We start from the raw sequence: 26,675 nt of genomic DNA on the forward strand, positions 1-26,675 counted from the left end.
GTTTCATAATTCTGAAAATATTTTCTGAAAAATAATCAAGAAAAAACAAATTCTATTTTGGAGTGTAATGTCATTTTGACATTATTCAGACATTATCCAGATTCCGAATACTTACTGAAGGCGTTGTGTTTCTGACAGAAATGATCATGTCACACAGTTCAACTTTGGGGTGAAATGCCTTGATTTTTACAGGCAAACTATTACAGTCAGTTGGACCATTTATTAAAGAATGGTGAATACTAAGACATCAAGAAGGACACGCGCAGTTAAAACTGATGCATTCTGCATGTGTCATATAAGTCAGATTAATATTTAAATAAACTTAAAGGGCCGATCTGGGATTGGTACGTTTTCAGCAAGAATGTCCCGAGTTCATTGCACTTCAGCAAAGCTGAGCTCATCAGTGTGCTCTTACACACATTGACCTATGTGACTTCCTGGTTGGAAAAGAGAAAGACGGCTTTGCGTGGATGCCTCGTGGATTGTATAATTATTAATTTCCCTTGAACCTCTGGTGATTTAATAGCTTCAGTTTAAGGGTTTGTTGTTGTCCACAGAGAGGATGTGACACTAGGTGGTTTAATTCATTAATCACCACTTTATTATTAACCTGATGCTTAAAGAGATACCAAATTACAATCAGCTTCTTCAAAATAATTCTATAGACCAATCTGTATTTGAAATTCTTGGGAGTGTTTCTTTTTTAAAAGCTGACCAGTTTGGGTTTAAACCCCTCATAAGGCTTTACCGAAAAACCCTTCAAAAGGGTTCCCCCACAGTTTTAATTTGGAGAACCCCTTCTTGATCTCCTAAAAACATTTACTTTCAGGGCTCCCCTATACAGGGCAGCTTCCCAGCTCTGTGCAGGTCGAAGAGGGGGTGAACAAACCCACAGATGAGTATAAAAAAGGAAAAAATAGACAGCATAAGAATATTGCACTGGTTCTATAAAATGATAAGTGATCAGCGCAAGAACCAGTGGAAGGTACATGACCACCATAAACACCATGATGGTTAGAATGATCCTGAAGGCCCTGAGTTTCGTGTTGTTTGTCCCTTCCCTCTCCCTGTACCCCTACCCCAGCCCGGGACGTTTCTGAGCCCTTAGAACAGCCAGGCAGCAGAACAGCATCACGGAAAACAAAACCAACAGTGAAATCAAAGCGTAGTACTACTCAAATGTAAAGTCATAACTAACAAATGAGTACGCTGAACAGGACCCAATCACCAGCAGCCGAACAACACCAGAAATACCCCACCCGGGGTCTCAGGGGTTTGCACCCCAGGAAGGTGACAGGATGGACCCCCTCCAGGTAGCGTTCCACACAGATGCAGCACTGGAGCATGGGACGACCAGTGGACGACCAGTGGACGACCAGTGGACGACCAGTGGACGACCAGTGGTCAGGTTGTAAAAGGACTGCGCTGTAGACATTGGCCCAGGATCATTTTGATAGTGTCAGTGGAGATGTGGAGCACTAACTCCTGATGCTGTAGGGAAAGATGGGGTCATAAATGTCCCCGTTTTGTCTTTGAGCGAGATGTTAACATGACGTCATAATTTATAGCTAGTGAATAACAGTTGCATATTTTCTAGCCTTTCTTGATTGTCTTTACCAAGGGGTTTGTTCATTCTGGAGGGCATCCCGACTCCCTCTACGCTGGCAGTACTTTCAATAATGTGTGCTGTGGTTAACGGGAACTGACCTTTTCCTCCAAACATTTAATCTGAACAAACGATGCGTCGATAATGATAGCCGTTACATGCTGATGTTAATCATCCTTCATTCTATTTGTCATTATATTTGAATATGATTTGGCTACTGTCATAGCAGCTAGACATTTGTTAACGTACAGAACACATAAATGTATCCCTCACTTACCGGAATCTTTTCTGTATGGGAGAATACAGTTGAGTTGCTGTCCACAGAGTTGTTCATCCCATATATTTAAATATCTGGTTCCTATTAGGCAGGAAAGGTTTCCTGACAGAACATCCACCGATACAAAGCAGGAAACAATGATGTGTTAACATAGAAGACTAAGCTCAAACAAGCATTAACAGCTGCTTAAGAGCACACATGATTTGTGACAATGTGAAAATCTAAGAAAAAACCTCCATATGCGGTATACAGTTCTGAAACTGTATCAGGGCATTATAAGAGATGTACAGTGGTGCCCAGAAAATGCAGTGAATTCAGCCTGCAAAAACAATATTAAAAAGGCTTTACAGATAACGAATTGGCAACAAATCTAAATACTATTTAAATTTCTCTTCACTTTTGTGTTTAACTGTTTTCAATATTTTAAATGTTAAATTAACCCTTTGTGGTTTTTGTTCACAATGACCTATTTCCATTTTCACTTTATTCATGTGGTTTGAAATAACAATGTAAAAGATTGATCATTTTCTTTTCATATTCAAACTGGCACAGATCCTTCATACTCATTTCAATGCATCCAAAGAAATGAAGGGATAGGTATTGAGAAATAGCATGTAAAGAAATAGAAATATTAAAAATGTATTAAAGAACAGTCAGCAGTCACATGTTTAACATTCAGCTACATTTAAACACCAAGTTTCTATAAACAAACCTGAAACATGACGATATCCAGAGCAACCTCAAACACCTAACCTCGGAGCATCTTACCTCTCGTAAAGTTGCAGTGAAAGGGATAGATGTTTCCCAGCATAGGTAATTTGTCTTCTTATTAAAAACATGGATTTTGTATACGGGTAGGTTGGTTAGGTAAAGGTGAGCTGTGTAGGTAAACTTAGTGGTCAAGTGCGCCTTCCTTGGCTATAAATCGCCTTCATCCCAAATGGCATCCTTTTCGATTGAAAAATAATTACTTTATACCAGAGTCTTGCAGACCTCTGAGATAACATTGGTGCAAGGCATACTTTAGATCTGGGGAAGGTTATACAAACAGTGCTAAAGAATTTAAAGGATTGAAAGTTGAAAGCAGAGGGCTCTATCATTGTAAAATGGAAGAAGACTCTTTCTAGATCTGGATGTCCGTCCAAACGAAGTAACCATGCAAGTAGGACCTCAGTCCTAACCAAGAACCTACCGGTCACAGAGCTTCAGTTTCTCTGAAGTGGGAAAACTTGACTGAAGGACAACTCTTTGCTGCATATCTCTGTTGCACGTCATCAATCAGGACTTCATTGTAGAGTGGCTTGACAGAAGCCACTTTTGAGTAAAAGGCCTATGACATGCTACATGTAGGACTCTGGGGCAGTATGTAATTTCTCAAATGTAATCAGACCAAAATGTTACTATTAATCCTGAATGCCAAGTGCAACATCAGATGAAAATAAGGTACTGCTCATCACTTGGCTAATGTTATCCCTACGGTGAAGCGTGGTGGTGGGAGCATCATGTGGTGGGGATGCTTAGCAGCTGCCAGGACCTCAGATTAAATTACAGAGAGGTCTTTGAAGAAAACCTGAAGCATGCTGCAAAGACATGATGTATTGGCTTCGGCCAGACAAGTCTGTAAATGTACTTGAGTGGCCCAGCCAACTCCTGGAATTAAACCCTATTGAACTGTGAGAATCTGTGAGTAGACCAGGACATTACAGTTCGCCAAAGCACATCATTCAATCTGACAGAGCTTGAGAGGATATACAAGAACAAATGTGAGAAACTGACCAAATCCAGGTGTGCAAAGTTGCTAGAGGCCTATCCAAGAAGAATCTGGAATTGCTGCTCAAGTCGCTTCTACAAAGTACTTAACAAAGGGTCTACATTTTTACAATATTACGGTATTTATGCAATATCTCATGCACAATTTTCTGAAAAACGTTATGGGGTAATGTGACTAGGTTATCGGCATAACGTAATGACTTCACCTATAGAGTGAAGCGGTCAGAACACGTCTGTACACTCTGTAGGTCACTTGAATATGAATTTTGAATGAGCTTGTGTAGGTAAAGTTATTAGTGGATGTAGTACTAAATGGGCCATACATGGGTACTCTCCCAAACGGCACCGTATCAATTCTTTACTTTCCATTCTGTTTATAGTCACAAATTTTGCCCAGAGCCCAATTGGAATACCTAACCGGGCAAGAGCGACATCTGTCCGAGTGGGTGGGGCCAAGCTTAACGGCGTATTAAAACTGGACCAAAATGTGCGTAACAACACAGACTCCTAATATTTGATTAAGCGTCGGAGAAGGACTTTGGCTTTCATTGCTCTGTCGATCGAGTGAGGTTTAGGTTTGGCTATGGGTGTGTCTTCCACTGTAACCCCCTACACACTCCACACGACACTATGATCCTATGCTATGGTGCCCTCTTTCACACTCACGCATTTGCATGTCTGGGACTGGTTCATTATATTTCTCCATACCATAGCAGACACGTGTCTGAAGGGTAGGGCAGAGACTTAGGGCTCATTCAAACTAGATACAACCAGACCAAACTCAGGGATCTCCAGAGGGCCGGCTCTAGGCTTTTTTAGGGGCCCAAATTAACATTCTGGGGGCCCTAAGCAACCTCCTATGTTGCGTATGCCTAGGACTGGCCCTGATCTCCGGTGAGAGCCGGATTTGAAGGAGGACCTTTGGGGATTTGTCCGTGCCTATTGCTGAGGAGGCATTTTTCGGGGGTAGAGCTGAAAAATGTCATTCCTTATTTAGTTGGTCTTACAGGTACTTTGTTTAGATGTAATAATATTATTATATTTGGTCAAACACATTTCATTGTTTGACGTAGAAAAACACTGCCTGAACACACCTCACTGGCTTAATATCCCATTCCAGACTCTCTGCTGAAGTCTAGCACAAAGTGAACACCAGAGATTCTTTCTCCTTTCAACTGCTAAAGATCAGTTTATTCACTCAAATTGTGACCCTAAGGCGTGATGGTACATTTCATACGTCAGTAGAAAATGTCTCTAACCCAAATCCTGTCCAAATGTAATACTCTACTCACTAACAGGAATTTTCACAAATTGGATCGGCTCTGAAAAAGATTGATTGGATAGGAATTGGACATTAAAAGGTACTACTGGGTGAGATAGGAGCTGTTAGATGTGAGGTAGTAGCTGATGGGTATGAGGTGTAACTAGGTGAGGTAGGAGGAATTGAAAATAGGTGATGTAGGAGGTAAGCTTCTAGGAGAGCTAGGAGACACCAGGTGAGATTGGAGGTGTTAGGTACGTAGGAGGTGATTCTAGGATGCCCGGGAGATACCAGGAGAGGTAGTAGGTAGTAGATGGGGTGGTGTGGGAGAAGAATGCAAATAGAATCCATATTGAACATTTCTGGGGTCTTTCATTTCAGCTCATGAAACACGATACCGACCCTTCATGTGTTGAGTTTATGTCTGGGTTCGGCGTAGGAAAAACATTTGCCAAACCAAACAGTGTGAGGAAGGTATTTATTCAGCTCTACGGTAACATCAGCTGTGGGTTTTTGTTTGATGGGACATCAGTGGTTTTCTGGTCAGACAAATCCCTTTACATGTGTGTTTCTGTGTGTCTTTCTGTGTGTGTGCCTGTGTGTGTGTGTGTGTGTGTGTGTGTGCGTGCGCGCTACAGCACCCCCTTTACAACCCCCCTCCGCCCTTCGTTAGCCACCTGGTAACCACAACACAAAGCTAGCCTTTGAGGTTAACCACAACCACCTCATCTGCCTTCCTCTCACGCCCCAGCACGCACCCAATCACAGGCACACAGATTCACATTCTAACAAACACACACGTCAGGTCTACGGTTTAATGGGTAGAGCCCATGTGTGTGTGTGTATATATATATATATTATATATTATATATATATATAAATATATCTTGGTTTGCGTCACTGTCTCTGCTTGTGACAGACTCTCTCATGTTTCCAAATACAAACACATCTGCTGTGGTTATCTACTGACAAACTAAAACCTCACATTTACTTTGTCCGTCACACGTCGTTGCTTTCACCTCGCAAATCAAGTGTGCATGCATGGGTGTGTGTTGGTGTCGGCGTGTGTTTGTGTGTGGAAGCATATTTGCGTACGTATTAAACTGTGCATGAAAACACATTTCAATACACATTTCCTCATCATGTTTTTTTTCTTCATATTGAATTAAACTATAATAATCTCCTAACCACTATAAACAAAGCAGAGAACTTAATTAACTCTTAAAAGTATTTATTAATGCATACTGTGATAACATTTTCACAATAGCAAAAACAAATCTCCTTGATAGTCTGGAGTATTGTGTTGGTAAGTGGAAAAGAAAATCCTTATTTTAAATACATAAACCTCTGATACAACAAATTAGGAAGTAAACATCAAGGATGTATTGTAGTTAATAGTTTCTCAAATGCTTTGTTTAAATAGAATCTGTATATTGTACATGGAATGTCTTGCCCCTGGTGAAACATCTGACACTGAAGTGAATTTGTGTTACCTTGTTAAACACTGAGCACACAGACACACAACCACACACACACCAAGCTGATACAACACACATACACACACACACATGCTGAACTCACAAACACACAAACACACACTTGGCACACACACACACACACACACCCACACACACCCACACACACTGAGCTGACACAACACACAGAGGCAAAGAATACATACTAGTCATTGGGGAGTTTGATTAGTGTGTTGTTACTTTAGGTACACCTGTGTTGAGCCGCGTGTCCCCTCGGCGGCAGTTGGGGGGGGGTTGGTTGGGGGGGGGGGTGCGGGGAGAGGGGCTTTTTTAAGCGGGTGAAGCCCGTCAACTCGCTGCAGCTGGTTGCCTGCTAGCCGGGCCCAGCTGTATGCTAATGTGATGGACTACCACGGCCTCTAAAGTCAATGCATCTCTTATTCTTGTCAACACTGGCACACACATCCCCACGATCACACACATCCAGATACCGAGTTAGACAAAAGGTTGATTTATATTGCAAAATTCTGTCACGCCCGACTCATGCCACATCCAGTATTGCTGTTAGTCCAAGGCCCGGGAGCGTCTGGAAGGCGGGCGTGAGGACAGGGATGAGGGAAGGGGCGTAAACCGTGGGTTCAAACTTAGGCTAGGCGCACGTTTGTATTTTTCCCCAATCCTTAACCCTTACCTCAACCAGTCAAATGGCGTCCATGTGTAGAAGGTGCAGTATATTAACGATTGGTTTACGATCAATAATAAAATGAGTCAGTCTGGGCCTAGATCTCCTCGTGTCACCACACGAAAGGTTAACCGTTAGAAAATAACCTAGTAGCAGCAACACTTCAACAGCCGTCCATAGGCAACAGTTTAATGGGACATTTTAGTTTGTCTCCAGTCCTATTTATAATTGGCCTATTTTTCTGGACTGTGCGGAATAAGGTTTGCTGTAATGTTTGCAAATCCTACAGGATTGTAGTTATGCTTCGTTAAAATAAAGAAATGTCTGACTGCAATGGACAGCTTAAATGTTTTTTTGGGTTTTTTTGCGTCTTCAAATGAGCTAGGCCTCTTGTCACACTGCCTTCATAGAGAGCCCGTTAAATAAGTGGACATGGGCCTGGATTTTAAATAGTCTAGGAAAGGAATGTTTCAAACCTTTTGTCTTAGGAGGACTTATTCAATGCTTATTCTTCATGATGAAGTATAGTAAAATTCAACAGGATGTTTTTGATAGGCCAGTTGCTGTTGTGCTGTGATTTACATTAATAAACTTGAGTTGTGCATACAGTTTCTGCTCTATACTTAGGCCAGATGCATTCGTCGACATAATCGTGTTTGCCAAACGTTGCCAAGTAGCGACCCACATCCTTGCCAGCCTCCAAAATCAGAACTAGCTGGCAAACTAGCTAATGTTACTGGCCATTTTAACAAACTAGCTAATAGTTACTTGCCATCTAAACAAATAAGCTAAAGGTACCTGCTTTTGGGACCGGTTAGCTAAAGTTAGTGGCCATTGAAACAAACTAGCTGTAGGCTACTGCTAATTGTATTAACTAGATTTTCCACTGGCAGTGTTCAGTTCCATAGCTACATTAATTATGGTAGAGCACAGAGGCTTCAATATAGGGGCTACTGTTATGCGGTTGATTCAATTAAAGATTTCTAAATGTTGGCACCTTTGAGCAACAAGAAGGCTACTGGAAAAGCTGGCATAAGTAGGGATTTTCACCGGCAACACAACACTGATCTGTACCTCAGTCACACTCAGTAAAGTCCCAGGAACTCGTCAGTGGACTTTGTTTTTCTTCGACAAGCTTCAGAATCCATCTAAAGGTGAACTGTCGAAACGGTAGACATATGTAGAGGTGCAGTGTAAATGACCCAGATTTCGGAATTGTGTAACGTTTCCAAATAAAATAAAAAATGTCAAAGCATTTCTCAACAACCTAGAAAGTACCTTTCTCAATGGTGAGGCTGTGTTCACTCAGCCTGTACTTTGTCAAAGGTCTTTCTAATATTTTGATCAATAAACATGATTAAATAACTTGACCATAGTTTGATCTCTACCTCCCCTCTCTTTCTCCTCTTGTCCATTCAGTCTCCCAGTATCAAACTGGTGCAGTAACCCCACACTATGGCCAGAGGTGTCCTACCCGAACATCTATTCCTACCTTACTGAGTCTCCAGAAAACAGATTACCAGTGAAATAGTAAACTTTTCATTCCTGCTCTACAAATAGCATGCAAGGTAGCAATGGCGACGTGCTCTGACAACTGACCTAGCTAGCTACGTTTGCCCGGCCGCTGTTTAACACCGGTCAGACTGCAGCTAATACGTTGAGTAGGTGACACACCAGTACAGCATGACAACAAAAGTAATAGGAACAAAACAGAATGGCAAGAGGGACAACCAATCACCTACACAGCAACTCTTTGTCGTCTTTCGCCATAACAAGCGTTAACACAGGAGGTGTGGTCTATGGCCTGTAGAGCAATACTGGTTGGGCTGGCACAGGGGGCGTGGTCTATCAACACACAAGCTGTACTGGTAGGGCTATCACATAGGGCGTGGTCTGCGGGTTATAAAGATGTACTGGTGGGGGCTCAGTTAACACTAGAGCACAGCTTTTCATGAATTTCTGGCTATGTTTCTTGGTATTTTACGATGGAGCAAAGTTTGTGTATTCCGTGATAATGATAATTTTAAGAAAAATCTATTTTTCTCCCTCTGTAAATGGTGGAGACAGTTTCTTTCTGAGTTTATCCTTCAGCGTAATTAACAGCTCTCTCTCCCGAGCAGGCTCCCTCTCCCTTTACCTCTCTCTCCCTCTCTCTTTACCTCTGTCTCCCTCTCTCTTTACCTCCCTCTCCCTCTCTCTTTACCTCCGTCTCCCTTTCTCTTTACCTCTCTCTCTCTCTCTTTACCTCCCTCTCCCTCTCTCTTTACCTCCCTTTCTCTTTACCTCCCTCTCCCTTTCTCTTTACCTCCCTCTCCCTTTCTCTCTCCCTCTCTCTCTACCTCCCTCTCCTTCTCTCTTTACCTCCCTCTCTCTTTACCTCCCTCTCCCTCTCGCTTTACCTCCCTCTCTCTTTACCTCCCTCTCCCTCTCTCTTTACCTCCCTCTCCCTCTCTCTTTACCTCCCTCTCCCTCTCTCTTTACCTCCCTTTCTCTTTACCTCCCTCTCCCTCTCTCTTTACCTCCCTCTCTCTTTACCTCCCTCTCCCTCTCTCTTTACCTCCCTCTCCCTTTCTCTTTACCTCCCTCTCTCTCTCTCTTTACCTCCCTCTCTCTCCCCTTCTCTCTGCTGTTTCTTAGTCCCTCTCTGAGAATAATTATCAGTTCCCAAGATGTGACTCATCTCAAAGTAGGTGAGAACAGTTGTCAGACTCAAACTTGATCTCTTCTCCCCCCCCACTCTCTCTCTGTCAGTTTCTCGGTCTCTGGCACACTCTCTCTCTCTCTCCACTCTTTGTCTTTCTCTCTGTTCTCTCATTCTCTTTCTCTCACTCTGCTTTTCACGCTCTCTTACTTGCTTCACTCTCTCAGTCAGAGTAGTGGAGATCAACTGTGTCACTAGTACTCAGAAAGGGGATGTCATTCACCACAAATAATGCATTAGGACGACTTACACTCATTTTTCTCTCCTCTCCATTTTCCTTTCTCTTTGTCTGTCATCCCTCTCTAATTCCCTTCTCCCTTTTTTACCTCCCTCTCTACCTTCTGTCCTCCCTTTTGCTCTTCTGTTGTCTCACATCATCCTTTCTTTCTTGTCTCCCTCATCCCCCTATTCTCTGACAACTGCAGCCACTAAAGATTTGATCCAAACAGCCCCTGTGCCCTATTTAGTTTATTCTGGTCTGAAGAAGTGAACTAGAGAGGGACATGGTGTCATTTAGGACACTTGTTTGTGTCGCTCTCCTCGCTGTGCTTGGAGCCCGGGAGTGCATTTGCAAAACCCCATATGCACACATTGCCTCGCAAATCCTCTGGCTTTAGTGCTGGACGCACGGCCCGAGTGGTGATTTGGTTGAAGTTAATGGCCCGTTACTTTTGGGGCAGGGGCTCATTCAAATCGCAGCCATGAGACCCAAATGGCGCCAGGTTCCCAATGGAGTGCGCTGTTTTCCCCCCGAGTCCTGCTGTATGTGCCCCTGTCAAATTAGTGCACTATGTTGAGAACGAGGCACCATTTGGGACACAAGCCCACAATCTATCATTGAGTGTGTCGACATGGCAACAAGAGAGGTACGCTTTACAGTAAATGCCAGGTGAAAACTCAAATTGAAGAAAAAAAATGTTCTACATTCAAGTCATATTTGTGTAGTATATATTATATACAGTACATTGAACACACCGTTAAAACTATTATTTATAAAACTCTTTATAAAGATATAAAAAATATTTCATAGAAATCTGAAAGCACTGGACTGTTACTACAAAGAATTGTATAGTAATACATTGTGAGAGAGAATGATTCGCAACACAGAGGAGAGTGAGAATCTCTATTGATCCTGTAAGCCATCTCTGAAGGCAGATCCACTCAAACTCTGATCATTTTAGTGATTAACAAGGATGGACTGAGTGGAGGGGAGAAAATCCCAGATCTACAGTAGGGATATTTGACTTCTAGTGGATCCTGGATCTGTTTGTGTGTGCGTGTGTGTGTGTTTGTGTGTCTTTCATCTGATCCTAAAGATATATATTTTTCAGGCATTTTATGACAGTTTTGCTAAAACACTTACAACCTCATCTTAGGGGTTTGAGGGCTTTTCCTTAATAGATTAGTTCAGGATTGGGTGGAGGAGAGGGGTTTATCAACCCATGTGAATAGAAATGGCAGACAACCAGAGGTGGGGTTGAGGCCGGTGTTGAGGCTGGGGTTGAGACCAGGGATGAGTCCGGGGTTGAGCCTGGTGTTGAGGCTGCGGTCGAGGCTGGTGTTGAGGTTGTGGTTCAGGCTGGTGATGAGGTTGTGGTTCAGGCTGGTGTTGAGGTTATGGTTGAGACTGTGGTTGAAGTTAGGGGTTGAGGCTGGTGTTGAGGATGTGGTTCAGGCTGGTGTTGAGGTTGTGGTTCAGGCTGGTATTGAGGCTCTGGTTCAGGCTGGTGTTGAGACTGTGGTTGAGTCTGTGGTTGAAGATAGGGTTGAGTCTGGTGTTGAGGCTCTGGTTCAGGCTGGTGTTGAGGCTCTGGTTGAAGTTAGGGTTGAGGCTAGTGTTGAAACTGTGGTTCAGGCTGGTGTTGAGACTCTGGTTCAGGCTGGTGTTGAGGCTATGGTTCAGGCTGGTGTTGAGGCTATGGTTGAAGTTAGGGTTGAGGCTAGTGTTGAAACTGTGGTTCAGGCTGGTGTTGAGGCTCTGGTACAGGCTGGTGTTGAGGCTCTGGTTCAGGCTGGTGTTGAGGATGTGGTTCAGCCTGGTGTCGAGGCTCTGGTTCAGGCTGGTGTTGAGGATGTGGTTCAGCCTGGTGTCGAGGCTCTGGTTCAGGGTGGTGTTGAGGCTCTGGTTGAAGTTAGGGTTGAGACTGGTGTTGAAACTGTGGTTCAGGCTGGTGTTGAAACTGTGGTTCAGGCTGTGCTCTGTTTTAACTACAAATGATCATGATGAGTAGTTAAAACTCAAAACACTCAAACCGCCCAGGGTACATTATATCTACATACATGTGAGATTCAATGTTTCGATGTTGTGTTGTGAGTCCAATCAGGGAGGGGTGTGTGCGCATGTGAGTGCGTGTGTGTGTGTCTTACTGTTTCTTCTCAAAGGCGTTTGAAATGTTTCTGGTTCTTCGCTACCCCTGAGCCTTCAAAGCTCTGGGTGGTCCACATGGCCTAGATTTAAATATCCTACACACACACACACACACACACACACACACACACGCACACGCACACACACAACACACACAACACAACACACACACACACACACACACACACACGCACGCACGCACACACACACACACAACACAACACACACACACACACACACACACAACACAACACACACACACGCACACACACACACACACACACACACACAACACACACACAACACAACACACACACACACACACACACACACACAACACGCACACACACACACACACACACACACACACAACACACACACAACACAACACACACACACACACACACACCACGCACACACACACACACACACACACACAACACACACACAACACAACACACACACACACACACACACACACAACACACACACACGCACACACACACACACACGCACGCACACACACACGCACGCACACACACACACACACACACACACACAACACAACACACGCACACGCATGTGCTTGCAGATCATTGTCGACCTCATAAATACATTGACGTCAACAAGTATGATATACGTAGAAGCTTTGTTATTACTTTGAATCAAAATCACTGCCTTGATGAACACATACTCGGAGTGGTAATTGGGGTTATGGTATAAACAACCAATAAGACAGAACATATTGAGGGTGTTTATATACATTATATGGGGAACACAGTGAAACCAGATAACGGCTTGTGTGGATGAACAGACATGGGTTTTACAGTTCATGTACACACCACATTTTGTAATCACAGGGAAGAGAGGAAAATGCTAATCTCCAAAGACACACACACACACACACACACACAAACACGCACTCCTATAGAACCTGCCAAAAGCCTGCTGAGCGCATTAGATGTAGCGGGATCTATAAATGTCAAATTAAATGAGCTTCGGTTTAAATGTAAAGGTGTGTGTGTGTGTGTGTTTCTGTGTGTGTGTCTATGTGTGTGTGAGCCCGGTCTAAAAATAAGTTTTGGGGCCAGTGGTCCCTACCAAGATAAAGCTTTCTTAGGCTACAGGGTTAGTGTTAAAATCAGGGTTACTTTTAGGTTAAAGGATCAGGAGTTATGTTTATGGTTAGGTGTAGGACTTATGCTAAGTTTGGGTAATTAAGGTTAGGTTAAGGTTAGGGTTATGATTATGAGTTAGGACACATTGATTTCTGGTTTTCTGGTCCCCTGGTATAGAAAAACAAACCTGTGTTAAGTGTGTGTGTGTTTGGGTGTGTATCCAGTGTGTGTGTGTGTTTAGGTGTGTATCCAGTGTGTGTGTGTGTGTTTAGGTGTGTATCCAGTGTGTGTGTGTGTTTAGGTGTGTATCCAGTGTGTGTGTATTTAGGTGTGTATCCAGTTTGTGTGTGTGTTTAGGTGTGTATCCAGTGTGTGTGTGTTTAGGAGTGTATCCAGTGTGTGTGTGTGTTTAGGTGTGTATACAGTGTGTGTGTGTTTAGGTGTGTATCCAGTGTGTGTGTGTGTTTAGGTGTGTATCCAGTGTGTGTGTTTAGGTGTGTATCCAGTGTGTGTGTGTGTTTAGGTGTGTATTCAGTGTGTGTGTGTGTGTTTAGGTGTGTATCCAGTGTGTGTGTGTTTAGGTGTGTATAAAGTGTGTGTGTGTTTACGTGTGTATCCAGTGTGTGTGTGTTTAGGTGTGTATCCAGTGTGTGTGTGTGTGTTTAGGTGTGTATCCAGTGTGTGTGTGTGTTTAGGTGTGTATCCAGTGTGTGTGTGTTTAGGTGTGTATCCAGTGTGTGTGTGTGTGTTTAGGTGTGTATCCAGTGTGTGTGTGTTTAGGTGTGTATCCAGTGTGTGTGTGTTTAGGTGTGTATCCAGACTCTCAGTGACATGCCCTCGCTTCCCTTCTAATACAGTGGCTTGATTGATTGATGTGATTGGGTAATGGACTGAAACACTGATTAATTGATTGACGTAAGGAATCAAATACCTACAGACAATGTTGGCATTCCGGCTGTGTCCAATCACACACACACACACACACACACACACACGCACACGCACAAACACACTCAGTCCTCTTCCCACATATTCCGTAAATAGTGAAGAGCGGATGCTGCAGACGCATTGGGAGCAAACCGAGAGGAAGGAGAGAAATACGGATGGAGTGAGAGAGGGGGGGGGGGGGAGGGAGAAAACAGAGGAGCGAGAAGAGAGCTAGAGAGAAAAATGGAAGGTGGGAAGTCGAGAAAGAGGGGGGGGGGGGTACACTCCTGAAGTGTGGTAGGTGGATGAGTCAAGCCTGGGACACGCACACAAACACACACGCGCACACACGCGCACACACGCGCACGCCAAAAACAACAGCCCTTTAGGGGTCCTGAGCAAGATTTGGTCGGGGGGGGGGGGGGGGGGGGGTCATCCACTGGGCTATAGGGATGTGCTTTGGACGTGATTTTATTATCCAGATAGTATGTGTCATTGTTCGAATAGTGTTCAGTCAAACGAAGTACATGTTTTTATCAACTATCAACACCACAAGGAGCGGGTGTCGTTCTCATCTGGCAACGGCTCAGGGGCCATTTGTGTGAGAACAGAGAGCGTGTATGTGGACGAGGGACTGTGGCAGGCACGCAAAACTCAGCTACCGAACTAGAAGACAATATTTATCGACATATAACATTGAGTTTATTGGATGGAAGAGTCTAGAGAAGCTAGTTAGCTAAGCTAGCCAGTTACACGCACATTGCTTAATTCACTGTTTACTGCACCTTCAAAAGCCTTTAGATTCCAAAGTCTAACTTTACGCAACGCTTTGAGGCCAAATGTTTTTTTTGTGTAGCTAACTAATTTAATTCCGTAAATATTTATCATCTTCTCTTGAATTAGTTAACTTTCATCCACTTGCTAACAGGCTATGCGGTATACAGTATATTGCGTCATTCTAACAGAGTGGGTCAAAACACCAATACTGCTTTGATTGATGAAAGTATACAACATGTGTGAAGGAGCACATGCCATAAAAACTACTTCGAAACATTGTAGAACTTTTTTTGAATGTCATGGTAGGCCTATATAATCATATGTAAAAATATGGGCAAAAATTGTAATTTGAATAGTGGTTCGAAAAATTGTGTTCAGGTCTATTTATTCCAACCCAAAAAATACATAAATGTATTTGGGGGTCAAAAATGAATACACACACAAGTACTTGAATACTAATTTAATTTCGGTTATTCTAGTATTCAACAAACCGTGCCCATCTCTACTGCCCTACCAAACATATTCAACTAACCGTGCCCATCTCTACTGCGCTACCAAACATATGCAACTAACCGTGCCCATCTCTACTGCGCTACCAAACATATTCAACTAACCGTGCCCATCTCTACTGCGCTACCAAACATATTCAACTAACCGTGCCCATCTCTACTGCGCTACCAAACATATTCAACTAACCGTGCCCATCTCTACTGCGCTACCAAACATATTCAACTAACCGTGCCCATCTCTACTGCGCTACCAAACATATTCAACTAACCGTGCCCATCTCTACTGCGCTACCAAACATATGCAACTAACCGTGCCCATCTCTACTGCGCTACCAAACATATTCAACTAACCGTGCCCATCTCTACTGCGCTACCAAACATATGCAACTAACCGTGCCCATCTCTACTGCCCTACCAAACATATTCAACTAACCGTGCCCATCTCTACTGCCCTACCAAACATATTCAACTAACCGTGCCCATCTCTACTGCGCTACCAAACATATGCAACTAACCGTGCCCATCTCTACTGCGCTACCAAACATATTCAACTAACCGTGCCCATCTCTACTGCGCTACCAAACATATTCAACTAACCGTGCCCATCTCTACTGCGCTACCAAACATATGCAACTAACCGTGCCCATCTCTACTGCGCTACCAAACATATTCAACTAACCGTGCCCATCTCTACTGCGCTACCAAACATATGCAACTAACCGTGCCCATCTCTACTGCCCTACCAAACATATTCAACTAACCGTGCCCATCTCTACTGCGCTACCAAACATATTCAACTAACCGTGCCCATCTCTACTGCGCTACCAAACATATGCAACTAACCGTGCCCATCTCTACTGCGCTACCAAACATATTCAACTAACCGTGCCCATCTCTACTGCGCTACCAAACATATTCAACTAACCGTGCCCATCTCTACTGCGCTACCAAACATATTCAACTAACCGTGCCCATCTCTACTGCCCTACCAAACATATTCAACTAACCGTGCCCATCTCTACTGCGCTACCAAACATATTCAACTAACCGTGCCCATCTCTACTGCGCTACCAAACATATTCAACTAACCGTGCCCATCTCTACTGCGCTACCAAACATATGCAACTAACCGTGCCCATCTCTACTGCGCTACCAAACATATGCAACTAATCGTGCCCATCTCTACTGCCCTACCAAACATATTCAACTAACCGTGCCCATCTCTACTGCCCTACCAAACATATTCAACTAACCGTGCCCATCTCTACTGCCCTACCAAACATATTCAACTAACCGTGCCCATCTCTACTGCGCTACCAAACATATTCAACTAACCGTGCCCATCTCTACTGCCCTACCAAACATATTCAACTAACCGTGCCCATCTCTACTGCGCTACCAAACATATTCAACTAACCGTGCCCATCTCTACTGCCCTACCAAACATATTCAACTAACCGTGCCCATCTCTACTGCGCTACCAAACATATTCAACTAACCGTGCCCATCTCTACTGCCCTACCAAACATATTCAACTAACCGTGCCCATCTCTACTGCGCTACCAAACATATTCAACTAACCGTGCCCATCTCTACTGCGCTACCAAACCGGATGTTTGGGGGGGGGGCCACAACTAAGATTTTTCTTTTGGCGGGTCCCTCCCGGGAGGGGCCCCATACAGCAGGCCGGCCCTGAGCAACAGTAACCATGGAGTGCTACAGTAGGTGGACAGATGGATTGATGACTCAGGAAAGAGAGAACATCACCACAAAGGAGGAAGAAAAGATTCAGCCCTTGCTTCATTGTCTAGTCTCTACTTCATTCTCACTGTTTTGCAGGACTGAAGAAAAAGCTCTCCTTGTCTCCTCTCCCTTTCCCCTCATCTCCTCCTCTTCGATCTGCCCCTCTCCTGTCATCTCCACCTCCTCTTCTCCTCCTCCGAACCGCCCTACTCATCTTCCGTCTTCTCCTCCTCTTCTGTCACTATCTCATCTGCTATTTCCTCTCCTGTCACCATCTTGTCTTTCCTGTACTTCCCTTTTCTGTACAACCCCTTTCCCATGCTACCGCTCTGACCTGTTCTCATTCCTCGTGTGGGTGCGTCCCAAATGTAACCCTATTCCTTGTATGGTTAAGTATTTGCACCAGGTCCGGTCGGGAATATGGGGGTGTCATTATGAATGCACACAGTCTTCTGAATATCAGTGCCCATGCCAGTTTATTATCCATGCATAGCGAACCATACTGCATATTCAGTTTGTCTGTATTTGAGAAGCGATTTTCGTCAGAAGTTACATATAAATGTACTCATGGTGGGATGTTTGTTGGATTTGTAAATAAATAACGTGTGTTTTTAATAGGGATGTCTTTATTATCAAAAATGTGATACCAACTCCTTGACATCAGCGTTAATCTATAAGCATCTGCCAAATTCGCTAAATCTAAATAGGTATAATGACTGTCATACAACGTGACCAATGCATATGTTGCATATAGACATTTTGAATGTCGTCCACCGTGTGGTCACGCGTCATGTCAGATAGCGTGGAATGAGCGCACAAATTAAATACACAGATGAATAAATAAAAAATACAGTAATGGATAAGTAATATAATTGCTGTACACCTGCTGAAAGACCTCACGTGACCCAATTGAAACACCTGCCGGTGGCCAGACAAAAATTACTGGTCAGCATTCAGCGTCTTTACTTGGCTATCCCTCTCTCCCTCTCTCTCCCACTCTCTCCCTCGCTCTCCGCTCTCCTCACTCCTCTCTCGCGGAACAGTTTATCACGGAGCAGTTTATCCGCACGCATAGTCAGCATCAGTTTGAAGTCAATTTTGACAGGCGCTATCTCGCGCGGAGTCTCGAGACTGGGAGGGAAACGAACGCCGCTATCTTTTCTGCGGCCGTTCTCGTTTTTTAACGGTCGTCTTGCTCCTGCCAGCCCGGACTTGAAATCGGTAGGCTCCAACATATTTTCGCATGTGTTTTCTCTTGTTTTATTCATTCACTTTTGAGAGATGACCTCGATAGCTGGGAGTACATCTGCGAGTCTGACGTAAACCCAGTCTTTCCTCTCTTTCAGTTCATTCGGGACCTTAGTCTGTCGGAAGGAGAGGGAGGTAGCACCTCGCTGTATCTAACTTGGGCGAAGAAAGATAAAATAAACTCTTTGGAATTCTCCATACATTGAACACACATCCTGTTATTTCGGTGAGTTGGCGAAATATGTTGTCTGTGCTTTGTGTCACCTGTCAACCGGAAAACAAATGCTTTTTAATGTAGATTACATTCACAAGAGCGCGATTCCAAGATAACGTAAGGGCTGGCATGAATATCATTTGATGGACAGTACAGTGGCCTAGGTATTTCCCCACAGAACAAGGGCTTACTTTATTGTTTTGTTTTTGCCCATAAGCCCTTCAGAGAGGATTCTCTGCACACTAACGTTGCAGGGAAAAGTTTTTATACCTAAAGAAAGTATGCCTGTTTTCTTCCCACGCTCAACCAGTTTAAGAAGGTAGTGAATGCGTGTGTGTGTGTGTGTGTGTGTGTGTGTGTGTGTGTGTGTGTGTGTGTGTGTGCCTGCCTGCATGCGTGCTCGCGCGTGTGTGCGTGCAGCGCGCTCATGTGATATTGGCCACCGGTATAATTTTGCATTTCATTTAAACGATACGTTTGATATAAGGGATGGGAGGAGAGAGAGAGCAGAGACGGCTTGTGTGTCTGAATGAGAAATAGGGTTTACGTGAGGGAAGTGTGAAGACGGAGAAGCCTTTAGGGACCCGGGCTATTTCTCTGCATCTGTATTTTTTAAGAAACCATTAAATCTCACCCGCCAGAATATAATAGAATACAATGCAATATCAATTAGAACAATTAGTGAAAAGTACACATGGTTAGTATTTAACTGCTACGTTTTATATTTAACATTACACTTTAGTAATTTATCAGTGTAATCTAGAGGGAGTCACAGCAGTTAAGTACATACCTACTTTTTTCCTACTGGCCCACTCTAAACCACATCCCTGGTGTTTGTACTGCCATGCCCAATCAACCAAAGAAATGCCTCACACAATACAGACCAAAAAAATACCATGATTTTCTTTTTCTTTAAATGTTATCAAAGGAATGGTCCTTTGGAGAAAGGGCTGTTAAAATCGGACATTTGTATATGTAACAGTGTTGCAGTGTACTAAATGTATGGCATGTGTATGACATTATGGCCTTACTCATGACTCCTTTAAAACACTTTAAAACTTGTCGTCATTTGTCAGCTGTCGTTTCTTGTTATCAATGTTCTCGTATTAAAGTTCCGTTATCGTTCGACCACTTAAACACTTTCCAAGGCAGGTTTCTACATCCCCAATTACACACCACTGTTGTTAGTAGACTCTGGGTACCATGAGTGCAGTAAAGAATAGGGGGTCATTTGGATACGTGATCATCCTTTCCGACCATAAACATTGAAGTTATTGTTATCTTTACTGTTCTTTTGAGTTGGTGTGTGTGTGTGTGTGTGTGTTAATCTGTTTAGGTGTGTGTTTGATCTTTTGTCTCTTTCTGACATCAGGTGTGTCGCAAATGGCATCCCTGTTCCCGTCACATGGTGCAACAAAGTTGACCAGGGACAAGGGTTACGTTTCAGATAGCCGCTCTCTGCATTCATGTACCTTAAAGGGTTAGGTTGGGATTTTGGGTAACAAGCCCTTGACCTACTTCACCCGAGTCAGACGAACTGGTGGATACTGTGTTTTTTTCATCCATTTAGAAGATAGAGGTAGTTTTCTGAGCCGGTGCTAATTATCGCCATTTCATACGGAACACTGTGACATATATGGGTTTTCCACAAGCTCATCTCACCATGTTTATGTGGATTCAGTGGTTTAGCTGACATACTAAAGTGACTGCATAGTGTGTGTACAGAGCCCCTGGGGGAATTGAACACACAACCCAGGTGGGTCAGCTGCCATGCTCGACCAGCCGAGCCAAACACTACCAATAGAGACGGGTTTGTAAAGAGTTCTGGACATTATAAATGCCTTGTTTATGTTTTCTTCACTGTTGGTGTAAGATGTTACCTAGAACCAGTTTATTGGAGACACCACTGCTTATTTAGTCTGACGTGATGGAGAGGGAAAGAGGGAGAGAGGGAGATAGGAGGAGGTGAAGAGAGCAATGGAGTGACTGGAGAAATAGAGGGAGGGGGGAGTGAAAAGGCTGTGTGATGGGGGGAGAGAGGGAAAGAAGTGGGAGAGAGACAAGGAAAGAGAGAGAGAAAGGGAGACGAGGGTTAAAGTTAAATGTAACGATGGGGGCATCTGGGCATGAGAGAGAGAAAGATGGCAAGATTGAGAGAGAAAAAGAGAGAAAGCGAGAGAAAAAGGGAAAGAGAGAGAGAGAGAGAGACAGTAGATTATGCCAACTCAAAGCAGAGGGGAGAGGAACACCTGTGTATGCAGTTTTCTGGCTTACGTATTTATTAATATATTTATTTATATTTCATGTCTTATCGTTTCACTAGTGTGAGTTGTGTGTGTTCAGATCTCTGTGTGTGTTTATGCAAAAGTGTGTGTGTGTGTGTGTGTGTGTGTGTGTGTGTGTTTGTGACATGCCGTCACTAGAGCAGTGTTTACACACTACTGTGTCAATCTGCTGTCTATTATTCTGGCTTAGACACTGGAGGGAGACAGGAGAAGACAGGAGAGTGAGACAGGAGAAGACAGGAGGGTGAGACAGGAGAAGACAGGAGGGTGAGACAGAAGGATTGAGGAGATAGAAGGGAGAGACATGAGGATACAGGGAGGAAGATGAGGAAGGAAGTCAGGGGAGGGACATGAGAAACGGGTGGGGGAGGGGAGGTGCATGAGACGGGGGAGGGAAGGGAGGTGCATGAGACAGGGGAGGGAGACAGGAAAGAGATGGGGGAGACACAGGAGACATAGTTGACCAAAATTATACCCCAAAACATTACATGTAAATGATTCGAGTGGATTTGGACATACTGTGAGAAACATTGGAAAGCCAACCAACTAGCTCCTGTACTACCTCACGTTACGTAGCAACAATGTGCCACCATAACCCCGACGTCTACATTCATATTCCAGTTAACATACATACTTGCCTGTCATAACATTGACACTAACCAACTGTGTCGTGACCGGCCAATCATGTTCCAGTATGTGCAGGTACCCAGTTTTCCCAAGCCGTCGCCTACAACAATGTGAACTTCCATCACAGAGCTTTACTGTAGTGTGTCCAAGGCTTATATATTCACACAGCGTGTGGTGCCTCTTCATTGTATTTGCCTCTCCTCATTCCTTCTACTGGGGATTGCATTTCTGCTTGCAGGTGGAATGTCTACAAACCTATGAGCAGGCCAGCTTTTGTTTTGAATGCAACCCGATCCTCCTGGTATTCCTGTTTTTTTTTTGTGATCAGGAATTAGATTCGATTTGTTGTTTCTGAGCTTGTTTGATGGAATTTGAATAAAAGAGGGATTGTTTTCCATAACACTGCATGTTTTGATTGTTGTAGGTCCAGTTTTGATCATTGTGATTTAGTGACTTCAAAAACAATTAATTTATCTTGTGGGACTTTTCAAAGACAGACTGAATCGATTTTTTCTGCTTGGACTCGAGAGAAATGTGTTTGTGCTAATTTTGTTAACATTCAATTGTGTTTCTTTGAATCCTGATGACTTGTAATGATGATTCATTAACATAACTATGAGATTAGCAATGTGGTTGGATTGATTTCCTGCCTGTTGGGCCCTGTCCAGGGCCTCCCCCGGGTAGGGCCACAGTGTCACCGGACCCCCCCGTCTCAGTTTCCAAGGTGTTACGCTGCTATATTATTGTGCTGGGGGACATGAGGGATGTACTACTAACTTTTCTCAGTTTCCTCCAATTTTAAATTTTAGAAGGAGATGAGGTCCTGGTCCACACCTGCGGATTACCTGGTTTGGGGGGACCGTTGTATATTATAAATCAAATATACTCTGGATTTAGCCAAGAGAAATTAATTTATTATTCCAATTGGACTCTTAATATCTCACCCGGCACAGCCAGAAGAGGACTGGTCACCCCTCTGAGCCTGGGTCCTCTCTAGGTTTCTTCCTAAAATTCGACCTTCTTAGGGAGTTTTTCCTAGCCACTGAAATTCAACACTACTGTTGTTTGCTCCTTGGGGTTTAAGGCCGGGTGTCTCTGTAAAGCACTTTGTGACAACTGCTGTTGTAAAAAGCGCTTTATAAATACATTTTGATTGATTGATTGATTGAGATTAATGTGCCGTTAATATAGAGTATTTTATTGACCTTTTACGATGCAACTGGGAGCTGTTATAACGTGCTCGCTGAGGTCTTATAGTCGTCTAATGAATGTGATTGAGATGTAGGCAATTACCTTTAGAAAATACTTCCAATGTTCTGCAAAATGTCGGAGTTCTGTGTCTTTAGAAAACTTTTGAAAATTGGCAACATTGTTCTAAGAAATGCTTGTAGGCAATTGAGAAACTGTAATAACATGACAGACGCTGGAAATAAGGCTGACGCACTCACACACACACGCACGCACGCACCCACGCGCGCTTGTCACACTATTAAAACATGACAGATACTAAAACAATGCCAACAGCATTCACACGATGTGACAGCTTCAGTGGATTTTGCTGGATTTCACTTGCGCGCACACACGCACTCTCACACATATGCACGCACTCATTGTTAAACAGGGACTGTCCTAGTGATGCTCGTCTCCCCTGAGAGACTACGATAACGAGCTTGAAGTTAGTTAGGATGTGAACCCAAAACACCTCTGCGCACACACACACACACACCTAAATCTGATAGAACCCTAATGAAATGCTTTTCTGCATGAGAAGATGAGTAAACGTATCCATCTTGCTCTTCCTCTTTCTACCGCTTCTTTCTCACTCGCACTTACGCACTCTTTTACTCCCCGGCTCCCCTTTACCTTTCTCCCGTCTCTCCCCTCCATGCCTCCCCCTCTCCGCCCCCTCCCGTGTCTCCCTCCCTCCTCCCTTCCCTTGGCACCTGTATGTGTTGCAGTCTGTTTGCCTTGCATTAGAATTCAGTGTAAATTAGACACTCCACAACTCCTCTAAACTTGTCCTCTTTTTCCTCTCTTATTCTCACTTTCATTTCTGTCTCTTTCTCTCAGTCCTTTCTCCCTATTTCTCTCTTTCTGCTCTTTTCATTCGTTGTTCTAATTCTCTCCATTTCTTTCTCTCTGCTTCTTTTTGCCAGTGTCTGTAATTTATTTCTCTCTCTCTGTTCTAATTCTCTCTCTCTCTGTGTAGAGAAGAGGAGGATGGGCTTGTTTCCCACGGCTGGGGGGGAGGGGGGGTGTGTGACTAGTAGGAAAGATGTCCAAATAACATAATGCTGAAGTGTAGTTTGGCTGTGGAAGTAATGGTGAAGATACTGGTCTCTCCTGTTTCAGATCAGACTGTTAGTGATACTTATCTCTCCTGTTTCAGATCAGACTGTTAGTGATACTTATCTCTCATGTTTCAGATCAGACTGTTAGTGATACTGATCTCTCCTGTTTCAGATCAGACTGTTAGTGATACTGATCTCTCCTGTTTCAGATCAGACTGTTAGTGATACTGATCTCTCCTGTTTCAGATCAGACTGTTAGTGATACTGATCTCTCCTGTTTCAGATCAGACTGTTAGTGATACTGATCTCTCCTGTTTCAGATCAGACTGTTAGTGATACTGATCTCTCCTGTTTCAGATCAGACTGTTAGTGATACTGATCTCTCCTGTTTCAGATCAGACTGTTAGTGATACTGATTTCTCCTGTTTCAGATCAGACTGATAGAGATACTGATCTCTCTGGGTTTACTGATCTTTCCTTTATAATGTCAGTGTAATCTGCGTGTGAGTGTTTGTGTGTGTGTTTTTGTGTAGTGTAGTGATCTAGGTGTGTGATCTGTGTGTGTGTGTGTGTGTGTGTGTGTGTGTGTGTGTGCGTGTAGTCTAGTGATCTGTGTGTGATCTGTGTGTGTGTGTGTATAGTCTAGTGCTATAGGTGTGTGATCTGTGTGTGAGTGTGTGTGAGTGTGTGTGTGTGTAGTCTAGTGATATATGGGTGTGATCTGTGTGTGTGTGTGTGTGTGTGTGCAGTCTAGTGATGTAGGTGTGTGATCTGTGTGTGGGTGTGTGTGTGTGTGTGTAGTCTAGTGATATAGGTGTGATCTGTGTGTGTAGTCTAGTGATATAGGTGTGTGCGTGTAGTCTAGTGATATGTGTGTGTGTGTGTGTGTGTGTGTGTGTGTGTGTGTAGTCTAGTGATATAGGTGTGTGTGTGTGTGTAGTCTAGTGATATAGGTGTGTGATCTGTGTGTGTGTGTAGTCTAGTGATATAGGTGTGTGATCTGTGTGTGTGTGTGTAGTCTACTGATATAGGTGTGTGATCTCTGTGTGTGTGTAGTCTACTGATATAGCTGTGTGATTTGTGAGTGTGTGTGTGTGTAGTCTAGTGATATAGGTGTGTGATCTGTGTGTGTGTGTGTGTATTCTACTGATGTAGGTGTGTGATCTGTGAGTGAGTGTGTGTGTGTGTGTGTGTGTGTGTGTGTGTGTGTAGTCTAGTGATATAGGTGTGTGATCTGTGTGTGTGTGTGTGTGTGTGTGTGTGTGTGTGTGTGTGTAGTCTAGTGATATAGTTGTGTGATCTGTGAGTGTGTGTGTGATCTGTGTGTGTGTGAGCGTGTAGTCTAGTGATATAGTTGTGTGATCTGTGTGTGTGTGTGTGTGTGTGTGTGTGTAGTCTAGTGATATAGTTGTGTGATCTGTGTGTTTGTGTGTGTGTGTGTGTGCGTGTAGTCTAGTGATATAGGTGTATGATCTGTGTGTGTGTGTGTGTGTGTGTAGTCTACTGATATAGGTGTGTGATCTGTGTGTGTGTGTTGGTGTGTGTGTGTAGTCTAGTGATATAGGTGTGTGATTTATGTGTGAGTGTGCGTGTGTGTGTGTGATCTGTGTGTGTGTGTGTGTGGTGCGTGTGTGTGTGTAGTCTAGTGATATAGGTGTGTGATCTGTGTGTGTGTGTGTGTGTGTGTGTGTGTAGTCTAGTGATATAGGTGTGTGTGGTGCGTGTGTGTGTGTAGTCTAGTGATATAGGTGTGTGTGTGTAGTCTAGTGATATAGGTGTGTGTGTGTGTGTAGTCTAGTGATATAGGTGTGTGTGTGTGTGTGTGTGGTGTAGTCTAGTGATATAGGTGTGTGTGTGTGTGTGTGTGTGTAGTCTAGTGATATAGGTGTGTGTGTGTGTAGTCTAGTGATATAGGTGACCTTGGTGTTGGTAGTCATTCTAGGCTGTCAATGGAGAGATGACTTAGTGCTTCTCCCCTCAACACTGATGGCTCATCTATTATCATTAGACACACACACACACAGCAACCTCAGGACTTTACAGACAAACAGAGAGAGGGTGCGTGTGTGTGTGTGTGTCCAGAACACTTCTGTCTGTCCTTGTGATAAACATAACCCTACGTCACCTTCAACAGCACTAACAACTATTCGCCCACTTCTCTGCAGTGTGTGTGTGTGTGTGTGTGTCTCCTCCTCACTGTTTGTCACTATGACGGATAGAGGCCTCTAACAACTAGTCAATACCCAATCTGAACCTCCTTCTGATTTAACACACAGACACACACTTGTGTAAACACACGCGCACCCACACACATTCCTAACTTGATTACTCTATAGAGTCTGTTTCAGGACACCCATTCATTTGGGGAACAATCTAGGTTCTGTCCATCTGCTAAGCATGCGTCTGGCAACTATAAAGAGTATATACTGACTATAGCAGGTCTTTAGAGTGGGAATGCATGATGAGGACATGGGTTCTGATCCAAACTGGGTCTGGGACATGTGAGAGATCCGTGGTGTGTTAGCCCGTTATGACAATGACCATGCATCGTTTTCACTTCATTTGGAAACTCTTGGGAGTTACAGCAGGACCGTTTCTCATGTCGGTCCCAGGCTGAATCCGTTTAAGAAGCGCTGCCGAAGACCTGCAGCATAAAGATTGAACTGTTAGGATGGGTCATGATTCATTTGACCCGGTAGTTCTTCAGGACGGCCATTACCAGTCAATCAGTCACCACGACAACCACAGGGGTGTTTCTAATGCGTGAGTAATTCCTTCAGACTCTGTTAATCATTG

At 43.8% G+C, this 26,675-nt stretch overlaps 1 protein-coding gene across 25 annotated transcripts in view; it reads left to right on the forward strand.

Annotated features, from left to right (window-relative positions):
• Nucleotides 1-18,171: 18,171 nt before the first annotated feature.
• ptprdb (protein tyrosine phosphatase receptor type Db) overlaps nt 18,172-26,675 on the forward strand; it is a 153,634-nt gene continuing 145,130 nt past the window's right edge. For 9 of the 25 annotated variants that reach the window (XM_029118137.2, XM_029118136.2, XM_029118141.2 and 6 more), the window contains exons 1-2: nt 18,172-18,435; nt 18,561-18,688. The gene's annotated coding sequence lies outside the window, so the exon portion shown is untranslated. The remainder of the gene's footprint in view (nt 18,436-18,560; nt 18,689-26,675) is intronic. The other 16 variants (XM_029118150.2, XM_029118151.2, XM_029118153.2 and 13 more) reach the window with 3 other exon arrangements.

Source organism: Esox lucius, chromosome 25, assembly GCF_011004845.1.
Source record: "Esox lucius isolate fEsoLuc1 chromosome 25, fEsoLuc1.pri, whole genome shotgun sequence".
Lineage (NCBI taxonomy): Eukaryota > Metazoa > Chordata > Actinopteri > Esociformes > Esocidae > Esox > Esox lucius.